Here is a 7,523-nt window from a genome sequence, read left to right as displayed (position 1 = left end):
CAGCTCACCTGCCGTAGGGATGGGAGGTTGGGGTCGCTGGTTGAGGTTGTTTCCAAACTCTTGCCAGTGCGTAAATTCTGGATCTGAGGCTATGCCTATTAACCTGGGAAGATTCGGTTGTTTTAATATAAGTTTCATTACTTTAGAGCAGTGTTTTACGAATAGCTGCTCTGTACCCACTAGTGGGTTGTGGCAACCTTGGCCAGTTTTTTAAGACCCAGAACAGAACAGAATAGACTAGAAAATATTGGAGAGGGAGGTGGGAGGGGAAAGAATATCAGCACTGACAGTCGTAAAGATATTTTAGGGACACGTACACACACGTTTACACACTCACATATGCAGTGACCAAATTGCTTGTTGACAACCAGGTTCTCCGACATAGCGGTTGTGAAGTATTTTTGTTTCATCCCTGCATTTGTGCGTATGAGGGTCTAGAGAAAGGATGTAAAATGTAGTTTTTCATGTCGGTTGTGGTCGAAAGAGCCACTGCTTAGAGCTGGGCATCCTTCTTCTGGATTGAGGAAGAGGGGACTTATTTTGTTAGGAATTTGTGTTCATACCATGGCAACGCTGGTATAGAGAAGAGGGAGAAAGGCGAACGTTATTGGACTTTTGTATAATAACTGGTGGTGAAAAAAAGTTTTTAATGCAGTAATGTTATCCTTATTTAAGTTAATCCTCACAAACAGTATCAGTTTGTACTGTAACGAAAATGCCTGTTACCACTTTGGGATTTGAAATTGAAGTCATTCTTCTCTAACTGGAGAATTAATCTGTTTTTAGAAAATTAATAATTCTAGTTCTCAGACAGTTGTATATTTTTCCTTTCAAGTCAGAGTTCTAGCTTAGCTCCCTCGGGCAGGCAGCTCCAAAAATAGGCCCGTGGGTCCCCTCTGAGGTTGGGGGGCCCCTGAAGGGTCAGGTTGCGGCTTGCCCTGCTTTCCTGTCCTAAGGTGGCTTCTGAAACACACACTCTGCCCCTCAGAGGGCAGCGTGGGAAGACAGGGGAGCAGCCTGGCGCTCCTGTCTGTTCCAGTAAGTCAGGAAGGCTCGCGGAAACATGGATCCCTGCAGCCTCGTGTACCACGTGTGAGGAGATCCAGGTGCCAGAGGGGGCCGGAGGGGTCAGAGCTTGTGAAACACAAACCAACTCATGCTAACTCAAGTGAAAAAAAAAAAGGGAAATTTATTCTAGCAGTCAAGAAGTGTTTCTTGAGACCCACAGGCAGAAACAATGTCTGGCCTCTCAGGGGACAGATGCAGGAAGCTGGAAGGCCACAGGACTGTCTCTCTCTGTCTCATTCCTCAACTCTCTTTGCCTATTCTTTATTCTTCTCTGCACCTCAGTCTACACAGTGGGAAAATGGATCCCCCCAGCCCCAGGGTCCCCTCATTACAGACGGAGCCACATGCAAAGACAGATCTGACCTTCTTCCATCCCAGCTGTAAGAGGAGAAAAATCTAATCTGCTTGGCCCAGAGTGTTCAGATGCCCGAGTCAGGCATCCTCTGTCTCTGGTCCAGTCAGTCACCTCTGGCCAGGGCACACAGCACGGTGGGGCGCCGGGGATCACAGGACGGGGGCTGCTTCCAGAGGAAGAGGATCCTGGAGGCCTCCTAGTGGGGCAGACCCCTTAGAAGGGCTCCACCCACAACCGCCTGTTCAGAGGAGCCATGAGCCTGGTTTGGCCTTTTGGCAAACACTGAGTGGGTCCAGGAGCTGGAGGGTCTCAGACAGGGAGGGATGGACACAGTCTCTGACCACAAAACTCAGTATGGTAAATCCTTTAAAGGAAACACAGACGGAGTGATCCAGCAAAGGGAAGTTTGTCTATAAGTCTGGCTTGAGCTTCATGAGGGCAGGACCCTGTGGCCTCATCATTCATCCCCAGTGCCGTGCACACAGCAGGTGCTTTATTCGGAATCAGGAGAGGGATGAGTGCTGAGCTCACTTCACTGGGTGCTATCTTGCTAAAGGACAGATAGGGACAGATAGTCGGTATTTACATAAAACAGAAACTGCTGTGGACCATTTGACAATAGTTATTAAAGTAAAAAATACTTAGACCTCAGAGTTATAATTAACATAGACTATTACATTAGTTTCAGGTGGGGACAATTCTTTATTTGGTGGGACTGTCCCTTATATTGTAGGACATTCAGCATGTCTGACCCCTGCTCATTAAATGCCATATTCTCCCCTATTTATCATGACAACCCAAAACGTTCCCCACCGTATATTTGCAAAGCTCGCATGAGGAGGTACTGCCCTCAGTTGAGAACAAGTAACAAAACATTTGTACAAAAAAAAAAAAAAAAAAACATTTGTACAAGTGTTCAGATTTACGTATTCAAAGATGTGCTTTGCAGTATTGTTTGTAATAAAGAAAAAATGGAGACAGCTCAAAAGTTCCATTGAGAGGGGCCTGTTTAATTATAGACCATGGTCCTAACAGAATGCTGTATTTACATTAAAACAAAAATGTCTCTATGTGAATTGACTTCAAAACAGTGCCAAGAGGGGCTTCCCTGGTGGCGCAGTGGTTGAGAGTCCGCCTGCCGATGCAGGGGACACGGGTTCGTGCCCCGGTCCAGGAAGATCCCACATGCCGTGGAGCGGCTGGGCCCGTGAGCCATGGCCGCTGAGCCTGTGCGTCCGGAGCCTGTGCTCCGCAACAGGAGAGGCCACAGCAGTGACAGGCCCGCGTACCGCAAAACAAGAAAAAAACAGTGCCAAGATATACACAAGATATATTTTTTGTGGGGAGAAAACAAAATCCATGAAAAGCTCTTGGGAAAGTGCTGGTCCATAATAAGGACAAACAAAAATTAGCTATTTTTATTTTTATGTGCTGTGAAGTAAAAAGCAAGTTGAAATATGATCCCACTTGTATCAAAAAACATATATATACATATATTAGTATTTGCATAGCAAAAACTCATATAATGTTATAAAACAATTTAAAAATTACTAACGAGAAAAAGAAGGAATTTGCATCCAACAGTTAATGGTGATTCTCTCTGGGGGAAAGGGTGGCATTAAGGGGGACTTTGATTATCTACATGGTATATATTTTTAAACATTGGAACTTTTAAAACTACACGTATGTATTACTTCTGTGTGCAAAAGGATGTTTTTCGCAGAAGAAAAATAAAGCAGCACAGCCAGGTAACTGCCCCTCCCCTAAACAAACATTAGTAATCGGCTGTCCTTGGGCTTCCCTGGTGGCACAGTGGTTGGGAATCTGCCTGCCAGTGCAGGGGACACGGGTTCAATCCTTGGTCTGGGAGGATCCCACATGCTGTGGAGCAGCTGAGCCCGTGAGCCACAACTACTGAGCCTGTGCTCTAGAGCCCACAAGCCACAACTACTGAGCCCACATGCCTAGAGCCAGTGCTCTGCAACAAGAGAAGGTGCCACAGTGAGAAGCCCACGCACTGCAACGAAGACCCAACGCAGCCAAAAATAAACAAATAAATAAATTTATAAAATAATCGGCTGTCTTTAAAACTCATCGATTCTGCAAGAGAAAGTTCAAAATCCTCACTGACGATGGTAGCTCATGGTCCGCAGGGGCCCCGCACCTCTCCCTGCTCCTGCAGCAGGCTTCTCTGTTTTTTTCTGCCGTACGTGGACCTCTCACTGCTGTGGCCTCTCGCGTTGCGGAGCACAGGCTCTGGACGCGCAGGCCCAGTGGCCATGGCTCACCGGCCTAGCCGCTCCGCGGCATGTGGGATCCTCCCGGACCGGGGCACAAACCCGTGTCCCCTGCATCGGCAGGCGGACTCTCAACCACTGCGCCACCAGGGAAGCCCCAGGCTTCTCTTTTCATGCCTCTTCCTGAAACCTCTTTCAGTTGGGTCTGTTAAAATGATTGTCCAGCCTCCCTAGACGCCCTGCCCTGGCTATCGCCTTGGCATTCCTTGGGGCTCATAGCAGACCTTTCTGTGCATCTGTCATTCTTGAATGCCATTCTGTTTATGAGTCAGCCCCTGACCTCAAGGCTAGGGGCTGTGTCCCATCGCACTTCATCCCCTGTACTCAGAGGAAGGGCTGTTTAAGGATGAGATGTAGCTCTTGGCTGCCCACCGTCCTAGGTGATCGAAGGGAGGCTCTATGGGGTTCTTGTTGCCAGTGGTGACTTCAGAGGGAGATAGCAGCTCAGTTTTCCAGACCTCACTCTCCCTGGCACTCAACAAACTGAATGTGTTTTATCATTTACTCTCGACATGGCAACTGAGTTGTTTAACCAAAATGGCTACCTGGCATTCCTCCAAGGTGGTGCCACACGGGCACGTACCAGACGTGTATTGTGAACTGTTGAGTTTGTCACTGTCAAGGCCAGGGCATTTTGCCTGAGTTCCCAGGGGGATGGTGGGAGAATCCTTCAGGGGGCCACGCCCTGGGTAGAATGTCAGGCAGCCAACCAGAGGATGTTTATACAGTTTATCATAACATGGGAAAGTGCTTCTGTTCTGGAGTTAATTTTAAAGAGCAAAATATAGAGTATGATTTAGCTCTGTAAACACACACACGTGCACACACACACACACAAAACAAAACCCTAAAAGGAAGTACATCAACACGCCAGCAGAGCTTGTCTTAGGATAGGATCATTTTTTTTCTACTTCTGTGCCATGTCTACATTTTCTAGAATAAGCATATGTTTTTCAAGTTTTTAATAAAGTGGAAAATTTTATTTAAAAGAATTGTTTTCCTGGTCTGAGAATATCTTGGGGATCATTCCAATTAGCACATATAGATCACCTGTTTTTTAAGTGAATTAAGTTGTATTCCATCACAAGATGTACATGGGTTTATCTAGCCAGTCCCCCTCTCTTTAAAAAAAAAAAAATTATTTGGCTGTACCGAGTCTTAGTTGCAACACCTGGGATCTTTGTTGCGGCGTGTGGGATCTAGTTCCCTGACCAGGGATCGAACCTGGGCCGCCTGCACCGGGAGCGTGGAGTCTTAACCACTGGACCACCAGGGAAATCCCTAGCCAGTTCCTCCTCTTGAGGGACACTTGGGTTGTTTCCTTTTTTGCCTATTACAAACAGTGCTGTAATAAATCTATACACATATCTAAACAAACTTTAAAATACATGTATTTTATAATATGTAAATAATATACCTACACGGTAGAAAGAATTCAACCTGTACAAATGGTAAACAGTGAAAAGTAATCCTCCCACCTCTGACCCCTGTTTCCCTGGGGGATGTCCTTCCAGAAATGTTCCTTGTGAGTATAAGCGTATGTACGTACGTGACTCTCTTCCTTTTCTTTTTCACAGAAATGTTAGTTTACCGCAAACCTGTTCTGCACTCCTGTGCTGTCTTCCCATATTGGCACATATGAACTGACATCAGCTAGAACTTATATAACCGGCACTGTGGATCAGGCAGGCCCGCTTTACATGTTTTACTCATATCAACTCCTTGAATCTGCACAGCAGTCCTATGAGGATTGGTGTTTTGACAGATAGTAAAACCAAGGCTCTGAGATCTTAATTTCTTGATGCTTCATGAGTGCAGTGTGTTGTCTTGCTTACTTTGTTTTGTTTTTCTAATGGCCGAATAGCATGGCATTATCTGGAGGCACTGTCATATATTTAGCCAGTCCCTCGTGGGTGGATGTGAAGGTCGTTTCCAGTCTTTTGCTACCACAAACCGCTTCCGTAAGCATATCTTACGTGTGTCTCTTACATGTGCGTGTGTCCTGGTGCCCATTCGGGGGTGCTCCTGCCAGGTAAATCCCCAGAGGTGGAATGGCTGGAGCAAAATGTTTGTGGGTTTAAAACTTGGCTGAGCATTGCCCATTGCCCTTCAAAGAGGTTGCACCGGCATTGGTGCTCCCATGACGCATAGGCATGTCTGCTTCCCACGCCCTTCTTGGTAGACTTTGGTGATTAAACTGATACTTTCAACCCGCCCAGGGTGGCTCTAACAGCTTGGTCAAAGTACAGCAATCACCCCAGAATGAAGTGGATGAGCGTCTGATGACTCACTGGGAAAAAAGGCGTCCCTGCCCACCCGAGCCCGGGGAGACCCCAACCTCGCATCTTTGGGCTTCTGCCCCTGCCCACTGACCACAGGAAACTCTGTGCATACGCAGAGGTGGTGACCATTTTGGTACTTTGCCCAGTGCTCTGGGAATGCAGAATGGGAAAGAGAAGCTTAGGTGTCCTGGGTCCAAAGAGCTTTGGACCTCCAGCAAAATAAGGACCTGCTGGGCGGATGAAGGAAAAAGATGTTGCATCTGGCATTGGGCAGGAAGCCGTCAGTGACCTGGTGTCTGGAAAACAGGAGGAGACTGAAGAGAGTCAAGCCTGGCTGGAGGGACTCATCTTTGTGAAGCACGTGGTCCTTTATGGAATATGCTGGATATTGATTAACAGGGGTTCCCCTTCTTTAATTTTATTTTGTAAATTTTTTAGCAGCTTTATTGAAATATAATTTACATACCATACAATTTAGCCATTTAAAATGTACAATTCTGTAGCTTTTAGTGTATTCATAAAATGATGCATCCACATCACCACAGCCAACTTTAGCTCATTTTCATTGCCCTAAAAGAAGCCCCATACCTCTTAGCCATCACCCCCCAGTATCCCCATCCCACCCAGACCCTAACACCCACTAACGTTATTTTCAGTCTCTGTGGATTTGCCTCCTCCAGACAGTTCATGTGAATAGAATTATACAATATGTGGCCTTTTGTGTCTGGCTTCTTTCACTTAGCACAGTGTTTTCAAGGCACATCCATGTTGAAGTGTGTGCCGGTACTTCATTCCTTTTTATTTTTTATTTATTTATTGTTTTTCAGTACGCGGGCCTCTCACTGTTGTGGCCTTTCCCGTTGCGGAGCACAGGCTCCAGACGCGCAGGCTCGGCGGCCATGGCTCACGGGCCCAGCCGCCCCACGGCATGTGGGATCTTCCCGGACCGGGGCACGAACCCGTGTCCCCTGCATCGGCAGGCGGACTCTCAACCACTGCGCCACCTGGGAAGCCCCATTCCTTTTTACTGATGATGGATGTGCCAATTTCGTTTATCCATCAGTTGATGCACGTTTGGGTTGTTCCTCCATTTTGGCTGTTTTGAATAATGCTACACAAGTCTTTGTGTGACCATGTTTTCCTTTCTCTTAGGTAGGTACTTGGGAGTGGAATTGCTGGGTCATATGGTAACTCTGTGTTTGGTCCACGTTCTTGAGTCCTGGGTCTTCCATTTCATGGTTGCTGTAGATCTGAAGGCAAATCACCTCCTCACTTTCTGAGCCTTGGGTACCTCGTCAGTAGACTGGGAACTATCCCACCTGCTTGTCCGTCCTTGGCAAGGTTACCATGAGGTGCCGGCCAGGATGCTGTCTGAGGAAAGACTTCCAGGAGACAGGGCGCTTTGTCATCCTAGGGAATGTTATTGCTTTGCTGGTTATTGTTCCCATCCTTCTCTCCCTGTCCTCTCTAGCCATGACTCTGAATCCCACTGGTCAGGGAAGATGACCTGCAGCTACTGTT

The 7,523-nt window shown here is 46.9% G+C and overlaps 1 protein-coding gene across 1 annotated transcript in view; it reads left to right on the top strand.

Moving 5' to 3' along the window:
- Positions 1-7,523, top strand: part of EEF2K (eukaryotic elongation factor 2 kinase) — a 64,073-nt gene that overhangs the window by 14,943 nt on the left and 41,607 nt on the right. The gene's annotated exons all lie outside the window — the stretch shown is intronic.

This window comes from Neophocaena asiaeorientalis, unplaced genomic scaffold, assembly GCF_003031525.2.
Source record: "Neophocaena asiaeorientalis asiaeorientalis breed wild unplaced genomic scaffold, Neophocaena_asiaeorientalis_V1.1 scaffold91, whole genome shotgun sequence".
Lineage (NCBI taxonomy): Eukaryota > Metazoa > Chordata > Mammalia > Artiodactyla > Phocoenidae > Neophocaena > Neophocaena asiaeorientalis.
Note: the sequence above shows the minus strand (reverse complement) of the source record. Positions and strands in the feature narration are given on the sequence as shown.